The sequence below is a fragment of the Lynx canadensis genome, chromosome X (genome assembly GCF_007474595.2).
Source record: "Lynx canadensis isolate LIC74 chromosome X, mLynCan4.pri.v2, whole genome shotgun sequence".
NCBI lineage: Eukaryota > Metazoa > Chordata > Mammalia > Carnivora > Felidae > Lynx > Lynx canadensis.
Genome location: NC_044321.2, coordinates 48,023,027 through 48,044,523, shown reverse-complemented (window position 1 = coordinate 48,044,523; position 21,497 = coordinate 48,023,027). Strand labels below are relative to the sequence as shown.

General features: G+C 37.3%; 1 long non-coding RNA gene across 1 annotated transcript; it reads right to left on the bottom strand.

Annotated features, from left to right (window-relative positions):
* Nucleotides 1-1,027: 1,027 nt before the first annotated feature.
* On the bottom strand, nucleotides 1,028-20,739 carry LOC115507490. The gene is made up of 3 exons (XR_003966667.1): nucleotides 20,714-20,739; nucleotides 10,119-10,128; nucleotides 1,028-1,125 (listed from the first exon to the last, which is right to left on the bottom strand). It is a non-coding gene; the product is annotated as an uncharacterized LOC115507490 (long non-coding RNA).
* Between the last annotated feature and the right edge of the window lie 758 nt (nucleotides 20,740-21,497).

Sequence of the window (21,497 nt, the reverse complement as noted above, 5' to 3'; positions counted from 1 at the left end):
GTCATTATGTCTGGGGATTTTTTCTGATCCTTCCTTATCTTTCTCTTTTTCATGATTTGTTGGTTTTGTTTAGTGGTATATTTTGATTTTTCTCTTTATTCTTTATATATTTATTAGTAGTTTTTGATTTGTGATTACCATTATATTTATATATAATATTTTCTGCATAAAGAAGTGTATATTAAGTTGATAGTTGTCTATGTTTGGATCCTTTACTCCTCTCATCCTCACGTTTTAGGTATGTGTTATTATATTTAACATGTTTTTATTTTGTGAGTTGCTTGACTTGTGTTTTATAATAATATTAACTTTTACTGCTTTTGTATTTCTTTCCTACTGACACTTTTAGTCATTCTTTTCCACTCACAGAGTACCCGTAAGTATTTTTTGCAGGGCTGGTTTAGTGGTCATGAACTCCTTTAATTTCTGTCTGTGAAATAATTTCTTCTTCTATTTTGAATGGTAGTATTGCTGGATGGAGTATTTTTGGGTACACATATATCCCACGGAGTACTTTCACTATGTCATGCTAGTCCCCTCTGACTTGAAGAGTTTCTGCTGAAAAAAAATGTAGTGATAGTCTTATGGGCTTTCCATTATAATTAACTGTCTTCCTTTGTCCTGCTGCTTTAAGATTTCTTACTTATCACTGTATTTTGCTAGTGTAATTATAATATATCTTGGTGTGGATCTGCTTTTATTTATTTTGTTATGGGTTCTCTGTGCCTCCAGGATCTGGATATTTGTATTCTTCCCCAAATTATGGAATTTTCAGTTATTATTTCTTCAAATATATTTTCTCCCCCTTTTTCTTTCTTTTCTGAGTCTCCTGTAATAGGGGTGTTATTAAATTTCATGGAGTCACTGAGTTCCCTAATGCTATGCTCATTTAGCAAAATTCTCCTTTTGCTCCATTATTCAGCTTCATTGCTTTCCATTACTTTGTCTTCTAGGTCATTAATTCATTTCTCTGCTTTATCCCACCCTCCTGTTCATTGTATCAGTTGTATTTGTGATCTCGTTTATTGCATTCTTCATTTCTGATTGGCTCCTTGTTAACTATTTTATCTCTGTGGTAAGGGTCTTACTGATGTCTTCCATTCATTTCTCAAGTCTAGTGAGTATCTTTATGATGAAGATATATCTATATCTATATCTATATCTATATCTATATCTATATCTATATCTATCTAAATCTTGTCCATTGCCTTATCTTCTTCTTTATCTGTGATAAATTCCTTGGTCTTCAAAGTTTGCCTAAGTCTCTGCCTGCTCCTCTGTGTTATAAAAGCCAGTTATTTCTCCTTCTCCTTAAGCTATTTGCCTTATGAAAAAGAGGTCAAGTAGTGACATAGGCCTGGCACATCACTGCGCGTGTCCAGTGTGTGCTGTGTGCATTATATTGTTGTTTTCTGGCTGCTCTGTCCTTCAGGCCAGTCATCTGCAGAGGCTCTTCCTGTTTTCTGTGGGCAGTGTTTGGTCCCTGGCCTGAATGTGGCAAGTTTTAACTAGGTGTGTTCTCATTTGCTTGTTAAATAAGACCTGTATCAGTTCCACCAGAAATGAGGCCCTGGTCAGGAGATGTGTGGGTAGAGGTTTGTTTTGGTCTTATGGGGGAGGGGCCTGCTCTGCTGGAACTGAGGTAAGTGTGACTGAGTATGGTAGTTCCATTTTAGCACAGCAGGGTGGTGCTTAATGTGATCAAGTTAGGAAGCCAGTATGTGTACTGTGCTGCTTCCCTCAGGTGACTCTGTGCTTATACTGAGGGACAGGGGAGGTAAATGGCACCACATAGCTCCTATATTCCCAAAGAAGTCTCTCCATGGATGCTGTCTCTCAGGGGAATGCCCTGAGAAGAGCAAATGATCGCCACACTGTTTGCCCCAGGTGCTCTTCATATTGCTTTATCCATGCTTCATGTCTTCAGGTTGTTTGCCTGTCTTCTCTCCAATAGCAGCCTCAATGTCTCCAGGCTCTCCTAAAGCCCAGCCTGCTGACATTTAAAACTTCAGGCTTTAAGCCCCTCTAGTTGCAAGAACTCATGAAATTCATCCTCTGTCACTTTGCAACCCAATACCTATGGGGAAGTGTTCTCCTTGTGCATTCCCCCGTGTGCTCCTCTTTCTTTCCCCTTTATCCATGACCATGGCTCCCTACCTTGCCCAGGAGCCAGGATCAATTTCTCCCCTATGTTGCAGACTATGAGTCCGGAGTTTTCTCTTGTCCAGCAAGAGAGCAGACACAGAAATGAAAACAAGAGAGGCTAATGTCTGGGAGGAGATAAGAGCCCTGAACAGCAGTTTCATCTCTGTATTTATTGAGCTCTCAAGGTTTTACATACATGGTGAACATGCAGTAGGAAAACAATAAGCTAGTGACCATTAAATGTGTGTGTGTAAGAAGCAAAGGGTTTGGGGGGTGAATGGTGTTAGCAGTTGAGATTAAAGCACAATGATATATTGGTGCCACATACCAGATGGACATTGTTTCTCTGTAGGCAATATAGCTGAGTAGCTGTTATCTCCAAAGTTTAAGATTTCTGGAGCATGCTGCCTCAAGGCAAACCAGAAACTCTTTTCCCTACCTAACCTTGCATGTCTTTGCCCTGTGGGGGCTTTCTGATTCTAAATGTTGTCTTCTAACTGTTCTCAGATACTTTTGTCTTGTGGGAGTGGCTTTCCACCCTAAGCCTTGTTTTCCTTAATGTCTAATCTTGGGCGCTTTCAATCTGTGGTGGCTTTCAGTGCTAAGACTTGTTAACCCATTTGCGCAAGTGTGCAGAATTCTTAGATGTATTTCCCACAATCCTAAGCACATCTCTGCACTTCCTACCTTCTTTGATGTGTCCTCTACACTACCTTTATTTTTTTTAATTTTATTTAATTTATTTTTTAATTTATATTTAATCTACATCAATTTTTTAATTTAGTTAACATATAGTGCAACAATGATTTCAGGAGTAGATTCCTTAATGCCCCTTACCCATTTAGCCCATCCCCCCTCCCACAAACCCTCCAGTAACCCTGTTTGTTCTCCATATTTAAGTATCTCTTATGTTTCTGTCCCTCTCCCTGTTTTTATATTATTTTTTCATCCCTTCCCTTATGTTTATCTATTTTGTATCTTAAAGTCCTCATATGAGTGAAGTCATACGATATTTGTCTTTCTCTGACGGACTAATTTTGCTTAGCATAATACCCTCTAGTACCATCCACATAGTTGCAAGTGGCAAAATTTGATTCTTTTTGATCTCCAAATAGTACCATATCTTCTTTTTTTATAATATCTCCCATTTTATTTTAATTATTTTTAATATGAAATTTATTATCAAATTGGTTTCCATAGAACGCCCAGTGCTCATCCCAAAAGGTGACCTCTTCAATATACATCACCCACCCTCCCCTCCCACCCAATCGCATCAACCCTCAGTTTGTTCTCCATTTTTATTTATTTGTTTATTTATTTATTTATTTATTTAGATGAAATTTATTGTCAAATTGGTTTCCATAAAACACCCAGTGTTCATCCCAAAAGGTGCCCTCCTCAATACCCCTCACCCACCCTCCACTCCCTCCCATCCCACATCAACCCTCAGTTCTCAGTTTTTAAGAGTCTGTTATGCTTTGGCTCTCTCCTTCTTTAACCTCCTTTTTTTCCTTCCTTTCCCCCATGGACTTCTGTTAAGCTTCTCAGGATCCACATAAGAGTGAAACATATGGTATTTGTCTTTCTCTGTATGGCTTATTTCACTTAGCATCACACTCTCCAGTTCTATCCACGTTGCTACAAAGGACCATATTTCATTCTTTCTCATTGCCACGTAGTACTCCATCGTGTATATAAACCACAATTTCTTTATCCATTCGTCATTTGATGGACATTTAGGCTCTTTCCATAATTTGGCTATTGTTGAGAGTGCTGCTATAAACATTGGGGTACAAGTGTCCTTATTCATCAGCACTCCTGTATCCCTTGGGTAAATTCCTAGGAGTGCTATTGCTGGGTCATAGGGTAGGTCTAGTTTTAATTTTTTGAGGAACCTCCACACTGTTTTCCAGAGCAGCTGGACCAGTTTGCATTCCCACCAACAGTGCAGGAGGGTTCCCATTTCTCCACATCCTCTCCAGCATGTAGGGTCCCTGATTTGTTCATTTTACCCACTCTGACTGGAGTGAGGTGATAGCTCAGTGTGGTTTTGATTTGTATTTCCCTGATGAGGAGTGAGGTTGAGCATCTTTATATGAGTCTGTTGTCCATCAGGGCGTCTTTTTTAGATAAGTGTCTATTCATGTTTTCTGCGCATTTCTTCACTGGATTATTTGTTTTTTGGGTGTGGAGTTTGGTGAGCTCTTTATAGATTTTGGATACTAGCCCTTTGTCTGATATGTCATTTGCAAATGTCTTTTCCCATTCTGTTGGTTGCCTTTTAGTTTTGTTGGTTGATTCCTTTGCTGTGCAGAAGCTTTTGATCTTCATGAGGTCGCAATAGTTCATTTTTGCTTTTAATTCCCTTGCCTTTGGGGAGGTGTCAAGTAAGAAATTGCTGCGGATAAGGTCAGAGAGGTTTTTTCCTGCTTTTACCTCTGGGGTTTTGATGGTTTCATGTCTCACATTCAGGTCTTTTATCCACTTTGAGTTTGTTTTTGTGAATTGTGTAAGAAAGTGGTCTGGTTTTATCCCTCTGCCTGTTGCTGTCTTGTTCTCCCAGCACCATTTGTTAACGAGACTGTCTTTTGTCCATTGGGTATTCTTTCCTGCTTTGTCAAAGTTTTGTTGGCCATACTTTTGTGGTTTTATTTCTGGAGTTTCTATTCCATTCCATTAGTCTATGTGTCTGTTTTTGTGCCAATCCCATGCTGTCTTGATGATTACAGCTTTGTACTAGAGGCTAAAGGCTGGGATTGTGATGCCTCCTACTTTGGTCTTCTTCAAAATTTCTTTGGCTATTTGGGCCTTTTGTTGTTCCTTACAAATTTTAGGGTTGCTTGTTCTAGCTTCAAAATGAATGCTGGTGAAATTTTGATTGGGATTGCATTGAATGTGTAGATAGCTTTGGGTAGTATTGACATTTTAACAAAATTTATTCTTCCAATCCATGAGCACGGAATATTTTTCCATTTCTTTATATCTTCTTCAATTTCCTTCATAAGCTTTCTATAGTTTTCAGCGTACAGATCTTTTACATCTTTGGTTAGATTTATTCCTAGGTATTTTATGCTTCTTGGTGCAATTGTGAATGGGATCAGTTTCTTTATTTGTCTTTCTGTTGCTTCATTATTAGTGAATAAGAATGCAACTGATTTCTGTACATTGATTTGGTATCCTGTGATTTTGCTGAATTCCTGTATGAGTTCTAGCAGACTTTTGGTGGAGTTTATCGGCTTTTCCATGTATAATATTATGTCATCTGCAAAAAGTGAAAGCTTGATATCATCATTAACAATTTTGATGCCTTTGATTTCCTTTTGTTGTCTGATTGCTTATGCTAGAACTTCCAACACTATGGAAAACAACAGTGGTGAGAGTGGACATCCCTGTCGTCTTACTGATCTCAGGGGGAAAGCTCTCAGTTTTTCCCCATTGAGGATGATGTTAGCTGTGGGCTTTTCATAAATGTCTTTGATGATGTTTAAGTGTGTTCCTTCTGTCCCGACTTTCTCGAGGGTTTTTATTAAGAAACGTTGCTGAATTTTGTCAAATGCCTTTTCTGCATCGATTGACAAGATCATATGGTTCTTATCTTTTCTTTTATTAATGTCATGTATCACGTTGCTTGATTTGCGAATGTTGAACCAGCCCTGCATCCCAGGAATGAATCCCACTTGATCATGGTGAATAATTCTTTTTATATGCTCTTGAATTCGATTTGCTAGTATCTTATTGAGAATTTTTGCATCCATATTCATCAGGGATATTGGCCTGCAGTTCTCTTTTTTGCACTGGGTCTCTGTCTGGTTTAGGAATCAAAGTAATTCTGGCTTCATAGAATCAGTCTGGAAATTTCCTTTCCTTTCTATTTTTTGGAATAACTTGAGAAGGATAGGTATTATCTCTACTTTAATTGCCTGGTGGAATTCCCGAGGGAAGCCATCTGGTCCTGGACTCTTATTTGTCAGGAGATTTTTTTTTTAAAAAAATTTTTTTTTCAACATTTATTTATTTTTGGGACAGAGAGAGACAGAGCTGAACGGGGGAGGGGCAGAGAGAGAGGGAGACACAGAATCAGAAACAGGCTCCAGGCTCTGAGCCATCAGCCCAGAGCCTGACGCGGGGCTCGAACTCACGGACCGCGAGATCGTGACCTGGCTGAAGTCGGACGCTTAACCGACTGCGCCACCCAGGCGCCCCAAGGAGATTTTTGATAACTGTTTCAATTTCATCGCTGGTTATGGGTGTGCTCAAGTTTTCTATTTCTTCCTATTTGAGTTTTGGAAGTGTGTGGGTGTTTAGGAATTTGTCCATTTCTTCCAGGTTGTCCAGTTTGTTGGCATATAATTTTTCATAGTACTCCCTGATGATTGCTTGTATTTCTGAGGGATTGGTTGTAATAATTCCATTTTCATTCATGATTTTATCTATTTGGGTCCTCTCCCTTTTCTTTTTGAGAAGCCTGACTAGAGGTTTATCAATTTTGTTTATTTTTTCAAAAAACCAACTTTTGGTTTCATTGATCTGCTCTACAGTTTTTTAGATTGTATATTGTTTATTTCTGCTGTGATCTTTATTATTTCTCTTCTTCTAGATTTGAGGGGCCTTTGCTGTTCTGCTTCTATTTCCTTTAGGTGTGCTGTTAGATTTTGTATTTGGGGTTTTTCTTGTTTCTTGAGATAGGCCTGTATTGCAATGTAATTTCCCCTCAGGCATACCTTTGCTACATCCCAAAGCGATTGGATTGTTGTATTTTCATTTTCATTTGTTACCATATAGTTTTCAATTTCTTCTTGAATTGCCTGCTTGATCCATTCATTCATTAGTAGGGTGTTATTTAACCTCCATGTTTTTGGAAGTTTTCCAGACTTTTTCCCGTGGTAGATTTCAAGCTTCATAACATTGTGGTCTGAAAGTATGCATGGTATGATTTCAATTCTTGTATACTTATGAAGAGCGGTTTTGTGACCCAGTATGTGATCTATTTTGGAGAATGTTCCATGTGCACTCGAGAAGAAAGTATATTCTGTTGCTTTGAGATGCAGAGTTCTAAATAGATCTGTCAAGTCTATCTGATCCAATGTATCATTCAAGGCCTTTGTTTTCTTATTGATCCTGTGTCTAGATGATCTATCCATTTCTGTAAGTGGAGTGTTAAAATCCCCTGCAATTACCACATTCTTATCAATAAGGTGGCTTATGTTTGTGGTTAATTCTTTTATATATTTGGGGGCTTCCTATTTGGTGCATAGACATTTATAATTGTTAGCTCTTCCTGATGGATAGACCCTGTAATTATTATATAATGTCCTTCTTCATCTCTTGTTACATCCTTTAATTTGAAGTCTAGTTTTTCTGATATATGTATGACTACTCCAGCTTTCTTTTGAGTTCAAGTAGCATGATAGATAGTTCTCCATCCCCTCACTTTCAATCTGAAGGTGTCCTCAGGTCTAAACGAATCTCTTTTGGACACCAAATGGATGGGTTTTTTTTTTTTTTTTTTTTTTTTTTTTTTTTTTTTTTTTTTTTTTATCCGTTCTGATACCCTATGTCTTTTGGTTGCAGCATTTAGTCCATTGACATTCAGTGTTATTATAGAAAGATACGGGTTTAGAGTCTTTGTGATGTCTGTAGGTTTCATGCTTGTAGTGATGTCTCTTGTACTTTGTCTTGCAGGATCCCCCTTAGGATCTCTTGTAAGGCTGGTTTAGTGGTGATGAATTTCTTCAGTTTTTGCTTGTTTGTGAAGACCTTTATCTCTTTCTATTCTGAAAGACAGACTTGCTGTATAAAGGATTCTTGGCTGCATATTTTTTTTCTGTTCATCACATTGAAGATTTCTTGCCTTTCCTTTCTGGCCTGCCAAGTTTCAGTAGATAGAACCGTTGCTAGTCTTATCGGTCTCCTTTTATATGATTGAGCATGTTTATCCCTAGCTGCTTTCAGAGTTTTCTCTTTATCCTTGTATTTTGCCAGTTTCACTATGACATGTCATACAGAAGAGCGATTCAAGTTACGTCTGAAGGGAGTTCTCTGTGCCTCTTGGATTTCAATGTCTTTTCATTCCCCAGATCAGGGAAGTTCTCAGCTATGATTTGTTAAAGTACCCCTTCAGCCCCTTTCTCTCTCTCTTCCTTCTCTGGAATCCCAATTATGCGTATGTTATTATTTTTCATCACATCACTTAGTTCTCTAATTGTCCCCTCATCCTCCTGGATTTTTTTATCTCTCTTTTTCTCAGCTTCCTCTTTTTCCATAATTTTATCTTCTAATTCACCTATTCTCTCCTCTGCCTCTTCAATCTGAGCTGTGGTCGCCTCCATTTTATTTTGCAGCTCATTTATAGCATTTTTTATGTCTCCCCCCCCCCCCGACTGTTTCTTAGTCCCTTGATCTCTGTAGCAATAGATTCTCTGCTGTCCTCTATACTTTTTTCAAGCCCAGCCATTAATTTTATGACCACTATTCTAAATTCTTGTTCCGTTATATTGCTTAAATCGTTTTTGACCAATTCGTTAGCTATCACTACTTCCTGGAGTTTCTTTTGAGGAGAGTTCTTCTGTGTCATCATTTTGGGTAGTCCCTGTGGTGGCGTGGAACTGCAGAGTATTTCCCCGTGCTGTCCGGAGTAACTTGTGTTGGTGGGCGGGGCCCCAGTCAGATCTGATGTCTGCCCTCAGCCCACTGCTGGGGCCACAGTCAGACTGGTGTGTACCTTATCTTCCCTCTCCCAAGGACAGGACTCTCTGTGGAGTTGTGTGGCCCCTGTCTGGGCTACTTGCACACTGCCAGGCTTGTGGTGCTGCTTTGATAGGATCTGGCATATTAGCCAGGATGGATCCACAAGCTGCACAGGGGCAGGAGGGGTAGGCTTAGCTCACTTTGCAGTCGGTGGTCCCTTATGGGAAGGGCCGTGCAGCACCAGGATGGAGGCCAACCTGTCAGAGGGATGGATCCACAAAAGCACAGCATTGTGTGTTCCATGGTGCAAGCAAGTTCTGTGATGGGAACTGGTTCCCTTTGGGATTATGGCTGGGGGCTGGGAGAGGGAGATGGCACTGGCCAGCACCTTTTTTGCTAGTGGACTTGAGCTCTGTCTTCCAGCGCTCAATAACTCTCCCTCCTGGCATCCCCTCACCCTCCTGCTCTCTGTGCAGAACTGTTGACTTTTAACATTTCAGATGTTAAGTCCTGCTGGCTGTCAGAACTCACCCAGTCCGACTCCCTCTGCTTTTACAAGCCATACTTCAGGGGCTCTGCCTTGCCAGACAGGCTGCCCCTCCACCTCCCTGGCTTCCTCCTGTCAGTCCGTGTAGCGTGCACCACCTGTCCGCCCTTCCTACCTTTTCTGTGCGACTCTTGTCTATGCTTTGCTCCAGAGAGTCCATTCTGCTAGTCTTCTGGGAGTTTTCTGGGTTATTTATGCAGGTGTGGGTGGAATCTAAGTGATCAGCAGAATGATGTGAGCTCAGTGCCCTCCTATGCCGCCATCTTTGTACTCTTCCAGAGAATCCTTCTTAAAATTTCTTGAAGGGCTTGCTCAGGGGTCACGACCTCCTTTAATTTTTGTTTGCCTGTGAAATGTTTTATCTTTCATTGTATTGTGAATGACAGCCTTTCTGGATAAAGAATTCTTGGTTGCATATTTTTCTGATTCTGCCCATTAAATATATCCTGCCACTCCTTTCTGGCCTGCCAAGTGGATAGGTCTACTGCAAACCTGATCTGTCTTCCTTTGTAGGTAAGGACTTTTTCTCCCTTGCTGTTTTATCATTCTTTCCTTGCCTGACTATTGTCAATTTGACTATTATATGCCTTTTTGATGGTCGGTGTTTGTTGAAACTAATGGGAGTCCTCTGTGCTTCCTGGATTTTGATGTCTGTTTCTTTTTCCAGGTTAGGAAAGTTTTCTGCTATGATTTGCTCACATACTCTTTTTCCCCTTTTTCTCTCTTCATCTTTTTGGACCCCTATGATTCTGATGTTGTTCCTTTTTAATCAGTCACTGCTTTCTCTAATTCTTAAATCACACTCTTTTGCCTTAGTTTCCTTCTTTTTTTCTGCTTCTTCATTCTCCATGAGTTTGTCCTCTACATCACTGATTTGCTCTTCTGCCTCAACTGTCCTTTGCCACTGTAGCATCCTTTCAAGATTGCAGCTCAGTTATAGCATTTTTTATTTCATCCTGACTAGTTTTTATTTCTATTATCTGCATGGAGTTATTCTAATCTATTTTCGACCCCAGCTAGTACTCTTATTATCATGATTCTAAATTCTGGTTCAGGCATCTTGCTTATGTCTGTGTTGATTGAGTCCCTGGCTGTCGTTACTTTCTGCTCTTTCTTTTGGGGTGAATTCCTTCATTTCATCAATTTGAGGAGAAAAAAAGGAATTGATAAACTAAAAAAATCAAAATTAAAAAATTAAAAGCACACACATAAAAAATCAAATAAATCATAGTAGATTCTGCATGTGTTTTGGTCTGGTTATTGAAAGGAGCTTGATAGAGTAGAAAAAAGGGGGGAAAAAGGAAAACGTTCGAAAATTTGAGAAAATACATACAATGAAATAGAATAAAATGAAAAGATGAATTAAAATAGAATTTAAAAAATTTACAGAAAGTAAAAATTATAGTAGAAAAAATAAAGAAAAAATATTTAATAAAATTGAAAATAAAAATAAATTTTTTATCTTTCTGTATTCAAGAAAAAGAAATGAAAAAGAATAAAAAAGAAAATTGAACAGATGGACCAGTGAACAGACTGAAATATGGTTGAAATTATATCCATTTCCCCTAGAGGTCAAACTATAATGTACTTTATATTCCATAAACTAAGCAGGTGGAAAGATTTGTGGTGTTTCTGATGAGCGAGGTTGGCCCAGTTGGGCAATGCTTAGTGTAATGGCCCTGTTCTCCACTAGATGGTGCGGCTTAGCTTACTGGGGTGGATTGTTATGGTGCTTGTAGGTGTGAATGTGCATCCGCAGGAGGGGTGAAAACAGTGTCATCAAGCTACCCAGTCTCTATTATTGGAACTCTTTGCTCTCCCCAACCAGCAATTGTGCACCTGTCCTTTGACCCCCACTTTGGTTCACTCCTGGCTTTTACACTGTCCATGACCAAGTCATCAGGTTGCCAGGCAGCATCTCCCTCCTGAGTTTTATCTCAAATGCGGCTATTTCCTGACCCCTCACTTCTGAGGGACTTTGGCTGTGACCCACTCAGATCCTTTGGGTCTCACTGAGCAATGGCTAGGTGCCAGCCACACCCAGGAATGTTCATGGGACCATGCTGCTGATGATGCCCACAGAGTGTGGCTGGGTGCCAGCCTGCTCCAGAAAAAGTTCACGTGATTGTGTAGCAGCAGAGTTTTAGGGATTATTGAAAATCACAACACACATCTGGCACCAGGATTCACCCCCAATGACCTTGTTCCAGCACCAGTGAATGTGGTTGTTCTCTGAAGTCTTCTGGGTCTGGGTGGCTACACAGCCTCTACCAAATGTCCTTCTGGCAGTGGAATCACTTCTCCCTGTGTGGCCTGTGACCTCCCAGACCCCACGCTGCTCCTGAGGATTTGCCCTTCCCACCAGAGCACTGGGAGGTATTGAGCTGCAGAGTTTCAGACTCTGCGTTCCCCCTGTTTATAGTGTCTTAATGGAATTTAAACCCTCTCCTTTCTCTTTTCTCCCTTTTTGGTTCAGTCCCTGTGGCTGTTTCCACTTTTCCACTTTCTCTCCAGTTCTTTTGGGGGAGTGCTTTCTTCATCCTCTCTTTGCAAGCAAAAACAGCTCCCTGCCCTCTGTGGCTTCTCTCTCCACCACTTCACCTCTCTGCACCATCTCTGCTCTGAAATAAGCAGATAGATATCTTGTTGCATTTATAGGGTGGGGCCAGCCAATGGTCCTCTACTCCACTGCCATCTTGCCCTCATTGATGATAAGTGTACTTGTAATCCCTTCATATGAAAAGATGCTCAACACTAACCATCAGTAAAGTTCAAATAAAAACCACAGTGAGATATGACCTCACACCTGTCACAATGTATGAAATAAAAAGAGAAGAAACAGCAAGTGTTGATATGAATATGGAGGAAAAGTAATCCTCACACACTGTTGGTAGGAAATCAAAAACATACTTCAAAAAGATATATGTATTCCTATGTTCACTGCACCATTATTTATAATAGCAAAGATATGTATGCAACCCAAGTGTCCATCAACAGATGAATGGATAAAGAAGATGTAGTGTATATACATAGAATGTAATATTACTCAGCCATAAAAAAGAATGATTTCTTCCCATTTGCAACATGAATGAATCTAGATCATATAATGTTAATTGAAATGAGTCAGAGAAAGATAAATATATTTTTGTTGAAGTATGTTTGACACACAATGTTACATCAGCTTCAGATATACAATACTAATGGGGCAATTTTGTTATGGTATGCTCAACACAAGTGTAGATACTGTATGTTACCATACAACACTGTAAAAATATTATTTACTCTATACCCTATATTCTACCTTTTATTCCCATGATTTATTCATTACATAACTAAATGCCTATACTTTCCAATCCCCTTGACACATTTTTCCCACCCACTCCCCCTCCTATCCTCTGGTAACCATCAGTTTGTTCTATGTATTTATGGGTCTATTTGTGGTTTTTATTTGTATTTTTTTAAGATTGCACATATAGCGAAACAAAATGGTATTTACCTTTGATGCATCTCACTCACTATAATATCTTGTAAGCCTATCCATGTTGTCACAAATGGTAGAATCTCTTCCCTTTTTATGACTGAGTGCTGTTCCGTGTGTGTGTGTGTGTGTGTGTGTGTGTGTGTGTGTGTACCACCACCTCTCTACCCATTCATCTATTATCGGAAACTTGGGTTTGCTCCAAATCCTGACTACTGCATATAATGCTCCAAATAACATGTATCTTTTTAAATTACCATTTTCTGTTTTCTTTGAGTACATAAGAAATTGTGGAATTACTGGGTCATAACTTCTGCATTTAAAAGTTTTTGAATTCAGGAACCTCCATAGTGTTTTTTCCACAGTGGGTGCATCAATTTACACTCCTACCAATAGTGTAGCAGGGTTCCTTTTTTTCCACAACCTCCCCAACACTTGTTATTTCTGGTCTTTTTTATTGTAGCCATTATAACAGATGTAAGGTGATAGCCCATTTTGGTTTTGATTTACATTCCGTGATGATTAATGATGTTGAACATCTTTTCATGTGTCTGCTGACTCTTTGTAGGTATTTGGAAAAAATATCTGTTCAGGTCCTCTGTCCATTTTTTTGAATCAGATAATTTTTTTTTTTGGTGTTGAGTGGTATATTTTTTTCCTTGGGTCCTTGTATAAAATGCATTTCTTTTTTTAAGTTTTTTATATGAAATTTATTGTCTAATTGGTTTCCATACAACACCTAGTGCTCATCCCAACAGTTGCCCTCCTCAATACCCATCTATACCACTCAGTTTGTTCTTAAAAACTGAGAACAAACTGAGAGGTATAATTTTTTATATAATTTGGATATTAACCCCTTATCAGATATATCATTTTCAGATGTCTTTTCCAATTAAGTAGATTTTAGATTTGTTGATTGTTTACTTATCTGTGCCAAAGATTGTTATTTTGATGTAGTCCCAACAGTTTATATTTGCTTTTCATTTTGATGCCTGAAGAGACAAACATAGAAGAATATTGTTGAGGTCAAGGTGATTACAGCCTATGTTTCTTCTTGAAGTTTCATGGTTTTATGTTTCACATTTAGGACTCTCATCCATTTTGAGTTTACTTTTGTGTATTGTGAAAGAAAGTGTTTCAACGTAGGGTGCCTGGGTGACTCATTCATTTAAGCATCCGACTCTTGGTTTTGGCTCAGGTCATGCTCTCACACTTCACGAGATCAATTCCCACATTAGGCTTCATGTTGATTGTGGAGCCTGCTTGAGATTCTTTATCTCCCTCTCTCTCTGCCCCTCCCCCACTCGCTTTCTCTGTCTCTCTCAAAATAAATAAACTTAAATAAATTAAAAAAGAAAGTGTTCTATCTTCATTCTTTTGCATGTAGGTGTCCAGGTTTGCCGGTACCATTTATGTAGGAGGCTATCTACTCCTCTTTATATTCCTGTATTTTTCTCATAAATTAGTGGACTAAGGGTGGATTTATTTTGGGGATCTGTATTCTGTTATGCCCATATTATAACGTTTAATCATTATAGCTTATATTATATATTGATACCTGAAATTGTGATACCCCCATCTTCGTTCTCCTTTCTCAAATTTGCATTGGCTATTCAGGGTCTTTCATGGTTCCATAAATATTTTAGGGATATTTCTTCTTGTTCTGTGACAAACATTATTGGTATATTGATAAGGATTGCATTGAATCTGTAGATTTCTTTGAGTAGTATTAACATTTTGACAATATTAATTTTTCTAATTAATGAGGGTGGAATAAGTTTGTATTTGTTGTCTTCCATTTTTTTCATAAATCTTTTATACTTTTCAGAGTATATGTCTTTTACTTCCTTGCTTAAGTTCATTCCTAGGTATTTTATTCTTTGAGGGGCAATTAAAAGTAGAATTGCTGTCTTAATTTTCTGATAATTTGTGATTAGTGTATAGAAATGCAATAGAATGTGTATATTAATCTCATATGCTACAAACTTGTTGATTCATTTATTATTTCTAGTAGTGTTTTTGAGTACATTTTAGAGTTCTCAGCATATATTATCATGTTATCTGAAAACAGTGGCAATTATACTTCTTGCCAATATGGATACTCTCTATTTCTTTTCTTGTTTTATTGGTATGGCTGGTACTTCCATTACTGTGTTGAAAAGTGGGAGAGGTGGGCATCATTGTTTTGGTTTTAATCTTAGAGTAAGTGTTCTCTGTTTTTCACCATTGAGTAGAATGCTAGCTGTAAGTTTTTCGTATATTTCCTTCATTATACAGAGGTATGTTCCCTTAAACAGAGTATACTGAGGATTTTTATCATAAATGGGTGTTTAATTTTGTTAAATAATTTATCTGCATGTATTGAAATGATTATATAATTTTTATTATTTCTCTTGTTAATGTGGTGTATCAAGTTTTTTATTCCTGGTTGTTCAACTCTTGCATCCCAGAATAAATGAATCAAACTTGATCATGGTGAATAATCCACTTCAATGCTGTTTATTGCTTAACTATTGCATGCAATTTGTTAATATTTTGCTGGAGATTTCTGTATACTTGTTGATCAGAAACAGCCCATAATATTCTTTTTCATTGTGTCCTTGTTTGGTTGTGGAATCAGGGTAATTCTACACTTGTAAAGGTATTTGAAACCTTTCATTCCTCTTTAACATTTTTGGAATAGTTTAAAGACAATAGGTATTAATTCTTCTTTAAATGTTTGATAGATTTCACCTGTGATTCCTTCTGGCCCTGAATATTTTCTTCTTGGAAAATTGTAATTACCCATTGAATTTTGTTCTAGTAGTTGTTCTGTTGGGATTTTCTATTCCTTCCTGATTCAGTTTTAGAAGACTGTATGTTTGTAGAAATTTATCCACTGATGCTAAGTGCTTCACTTTAGTAGCATTTTTTTAAGTTTTATTTAAGTTCCAGTTAGTTAAAATACAGTGTAATATTAGTTTCAAGTGTAGAATTTAGTGATTCATCAGTTACATACAGTACTCAGTGCTCATCACATCAAGTGCCATCCTTAATACCCATCACACATTTAACCTATCCCTTTGTCCACCTCCCTTCAAGTAACCCTAACTTTATTCTCTATAGTTAAGAGTCTATTTTCTGGTTTGCCCTTTTTTCTTCTTTCCCTTATGTTCACCTGTTTTTTTTTTTCTTAAATTCTACCTATGATTGAAGTCATATGGTATTTGTTTTTCTCTGACTGCCTTATTTTGGTTAGTATAATACAGTATAGTTCTATACACCTCATTACCAATAGCAAGAATTCATTTTTTAATTACTGAGTAAGATTATTTTTTATGACTGAATAATATACTTCTTTATCCATTCAGATGATGGATATTTGGGCTCCTTTTATAATTTGGCTATTATGCATAATGCTGCTATATATATGGGGGAGCATGTACCCTTTGAATCAGTATTTGTGTTTCCTTTGCATAAATAACAAGTAGTGCAATTGCTGTATTGTAGGGTATTTCTATTTTGAACTTTTTGAAGAATCTCCATACTGTTTTCCCCAGTGGCTGTACCAGTTTCCATGACCAGCAACATTGTAAGAAAGTTCTCCTTTCTCCACATCCTCACCAACACCTGTTGCCTCTTGTGTTGTTAATTTAAGCCATTATGGCTGGAGTGAAATGATATCTCATTGTAGTTTTGATTTATATTTCCCTGATGTTAGGTGATGCTGAACATCTTTTCTTGTGTCTGTTAGCCATCTGTAGGTCTTCTTTTGTGAACACACAAAAGCATTCATGTATTCAGCCAATTTCTTTACTGTATTATTTGGTTTTGGTTGTTGAGTTCCATCAGTTTTTTTATTCATTTTGGATACTTACCCTTTATCAGATATGTCATTTGCTAATATCTTCTCCCATTCAGAATGTTGCCTTTTAGTTTTGTTAATTGTGTCCTTTGCTGTGCAGAAACATTATATCTTGATGTAGTCCCAATAGTTCATTTTTGCTTTTGTTTCACTTGCCTCGAGACACAGACATACCTAGTAAGAAGTTGCTATGGAAGATGTCAAAGATGTTACTGCCTATGGTCCCTAAAATTTTGATGGTTTCTGGTCTCACATCCATATTGAATTTATTTTTGTATATGGTATAAGAAAGTGATCCATATTCACTCTTTTGCATGTTGCTGTCCAGTTTTCCCAACACCATTTGTTGAAGAGATTGTCTTTTTTTTTTCCATTGGGTATTCTTTCCTGCAATTGTCAAAGATTAGTTGGCAGTACAGTCATGGGTTCATTTTTGGGGTTTCTATTGTATTCCACTGATCTGCGTGTCTGTTTTTGTGCCTGTTTTGTGTCATACTGCTTTGATCACTACAGCTTTGTAATAGAACTTGAAGTCCGGAATGGTGATGCCTCCACCTTTGCTTTACTTTATCAAGATTGCTTTGGCTATTAGAGGCCTTTTGTAGTGTCATACCAATTTTAAGATTGTTTGTTCTATCTCTGTGAGAAATGCTGGTGATTTTTGGCTAGGAATTGCATTAAATGTGTAGATTTCTTTGGGTAGAATAGACATTTTAACAACATTTGTTCTTCCAATCCATGATAATGGAATGTTTTTCCATTCCTTTGTGTCATTTTCAATTTTTTTCTTAAGTGTTCTATAGTTTCTGAGTACAGATCTTTTATACCTCTGGTTAGCATTATAGCTAGGTATCTATCTTACGGTTTTTGGTACAATTGTAAATGGGATCAATTTTTGATTTCTCTTCTTGCTGCTTCATTATTGGTGTATAGAAATGCAACAAATTTCTGTATGCTGATTCTGTATCCTGCGATTTTACTGAACTCATGTGTCAGTTCCAGCAATGTTTTGGTGTCATATTTTGGGTTTTATACATAGAATGTCATGTCATCTGCAAATACCAAAGTTTGACTTCTTCCTTGCTGATTTGGATGCTGTTTATTTCCTTTTATTTTCTGATTGCTGAGACTAGGACTTCCAGTACTATGTTAGATAACAGTGATGAAAGTGGACGTCCCTTTCTTGTTCCTTGCCCATAGAGGAAAATATACCAGTTTTTCCCATTGAGGATGATATTAGCTGTTTGTTTTTCATATATGGCTTTTATTATTTTGATGTATGTGCCCTCTATCTCTTTTTTCAAGGTTTTTTTTAAATGAATGGATGTTGTACTTTATCAAATACTTTTTCTGCATCTATTGAGAGGATCATATGGTTTTTATCATTTCTTTTATTAATATGGTATATCACGTTGATTGATTTGTGAATATTGAACTACACTTACATCCAAGGAATAAATTCCAACTGATTGTAGTTAATTATCTTTTTAATATACTTTTGGATTTTATTTGCTTATATATTGTTGCGAATTTTTGCATCCATATTCATCAGGGATATTTGGCCTGTGGTTCTGTATTTTTGTAGGGTCTTTGTCCAGTTTTTGACAAATGCTGAGTAATGCTGGCCTCATAGAATGAGTTTTGAGGTTTTCATGCCATTTCTATTGTTTGAAATACTTTGAGAATAACAGTATTAACTCTTCTTTACATGTTTGGTAGATTTCCCCTGTGAAGACATCTGTCCTTGGACTTTGTTGGGGGATTTTTTATTACTGATTCAGTTTCTGTTTTGGATATTGGCTGTTCAAGTCTTCTATTTTTTCTTATTTCAGTTTTGTCAATATGTATGTTTCTAGGAATTTATTCATTTCTTCCTGATTAATTCGAGGGAATATAATTTTTCATAATATTCCTACAATTGTTTGTATTTCTATGATGTTGTTTGTGGTCTCTCTTCTCTCACTTGTGATTTTAATTCTTTGGGTCATTTCTCTTTTCTTTTTGATAAATCTGGCTAGGAGTTCATCAATTTTATTAAGTTTTTCAAAGAACCAGCTCTTGGTTTCATTGATCTGTTCTACTGGTTTTTGCTTTGTTTTTGTTGTTGTTTCTATATCATTTATTTCTGCTGTAGTCCTTATTTTCCTTTTTCTGTTGTCTTTAGGCTTCATTTGTTGTTCTTTTCTACCTCCTTTAAGTATAAATTTAGGTTGTTTATTTAAGATTTTTTCTTGCTTCTTGATGTAGGCCTCTGTTGTTTAAATTTCCCTGTTATGACTGCTTTTGCTGTATTCTGTATCCTGACTGCTTTTGAACCATCTGGTTTTCATTTTCATTTGTGTTTTATGTATTTTTTACTTATTTTTTTAATTTCCTGATTGATTCATTCTCTTGTTAGTATAGTGTTCTTTATCCTCCACGTATTTGTGGTCTTTCCAATTTTTTCTTCTGTTTTACTTCATGTTTCATAGTGTTGTGGTCAGAAAATATATATGGTATGATCTCAGTCCTTTTGTACTAGTTGAAACCTGATTTGTTATCCAGCATATGATCTATTCTGGAGAGTGTCTCATGTGTACTTGAAAAGAATGTGTATTCTGCTGCTTTAGGATAAAATAGTCTGAATATATCTGTTAAGTCCATTTGTTCCAGTGTGTCATTTAAAGCCACTGTTTCTTTGTTGATTTTCTGCTTAGATGATCTGTCTATTGATGTAAGTGGGTGTTAAAATTCCCTACTATTATTGTATTATTATCATGGAGTTACTTTATGTTAGTTATTAAATGTTTAATATATTTGGGCACTCTCATGTTGGGGCATAAATACAAATGTGAGATCCTTTCATTGAATAGACCCTTTTATTTTGATATAGTGCCCTTCATCTCTTGCTACAGCCTTTTGTTTAAAATCTAATTTGTCTGATATTGGTAGTGGTACTCTGGTTTTCTTTTGACGTCCATTTGCATGATAAATATATTTCCATCCCCTCACTTTCAATCTTCAGGTGTCTTTAGGTCTAAAATGCATCTCTTGTAGGCAGCATATATATGGTCTCGGCTTTTTACTTATTCTGACACCCTATGTCCTGTGATTGCAGAATTTAGTCCGTTTATACAACCAGAGTAATTATTGGTAGATATATATTCAGTGCCATTTTATTACTTGTTTTGTCACTGTTTTTGGAGACCTTCTCTGTTCCTTTCTGGTCTTTGTCACTTTTGCTGTTTCCTTCCCACTCAAAGAGTCCCCTTTAATAATTGTTTCATAGCCTGTTTATTGATCACAAACTCCTTAAGTTTGTTGGCTGTAAGAGAAACTCTTTATCTCTCCTTCTATTCTGAATGATAGCTTTGGTGGATAGTGTATTCTTGCCTGAATATTTTTCCCATTCAGCACGTTGAATATATCATGCCACTGCCTTGTGGCTTGCCAAGTTTCTGTATAGATATCTGCTGCTAACCTAATTAATCTTCCCATATATGGTAAGAACTTCTTTTGTCTTGCTGCTTTTAGGATTTTTTTCGTTATACCAATATTTTGCAAATTTAACTATAGAATGTCTTGGTGTGGCATATTTTCATTGATTTTTATGACAGTTCTTTGTGACTCCTGGATTTGGATGTCTGTTTCCTTCCCCAGATTAGGAAGTCTTCAGCTATAATTTCCTCAAATAAACCTTCTGCCCCTTTTTCCTTCTTTTCTTCTTGGAATCCTATGATAGCAATGTTATTACTCTTTATGGATTCCCTGAGTTCCCTATATCTACATTTGTGATCCAATATTTATCTGCCTGTCTTTTCACCTTTCCTATTTTCCCTTATTCTATCTTGTATATCACTTATTCCTTCCTCTACTTCTTCAGTCTTTATGATTAAAGCCAGTCAGTTTTAAATTTCAGTTATTGCATTTTTTACTTTGACTTTATTGGTTTTTAGCTTTTTAAAATCTCTGTTGTTAGTATCTCCCTGATATCTTCCATGCTTTTCTCAAATTAAGCTAATATCCTAATGACGTTGCTTTAAATTCTGGATCAGGCATATCGCTTTTTATCAGTTTCAATTAGGTCCCGGGCCATGACCTTTACTTGTTCTTTCTTTTGGGATGCATTTCTCTGTCTTCTCATTTTGTCTATGTCCCTGTCTTGTTTTTGTTTGGAAAGCCTGTTATGTTTCTTGCTCCTAAGTGCAATGGCGTTTTGAAAAAGAGGTCATATACGATCTTGAATCTGGCACTTCAAGTAATGTCTCTTGTGTGTAGTGCATACACTTTGCTGCTATTTTTTGCCCCTCTATCTTTCAGTTCAGTCATCTACATAGTTTCTCCTTAGTTGCATTGGGGAGTGTTTTGACCTTGGCCAGAGTGTAGTGAGTTTTTTGTTTGTTTGTATGTTTGTTTGGTGTGCTCTGGTCTGGTTGGTAAAATGGCTCTGATGCTATTTCTTTTAGAACTAAAGCTGTACCAAACTTTATGGTCAGTATTCATGATGTGTGCTGGGTTTTATGCTGGTTCTGGGGGAGGAGTTTGCTGTGCTTTTCCTTATGAACACTTGCCAGAAAAATGCAGTCCCAGCTATGTGCAGAGGCACAACACTTTAGGCAACCAGTGTTGGTACTGTGCTGTTTATTGAAGTTGGTTTATGCTGAAGGGTGGGGGGAGGAAATTGCAGCATTCCACTCATTTGCCCCTGGAGAGAGGAATCTGTGCTTGCTGCTCTTGGAGAAACACTTTCAAATGAGCAAATACTATCCCTTCGTGCATCACAGGGATTTTTTAGATATCCGATTTCAAACCATCTA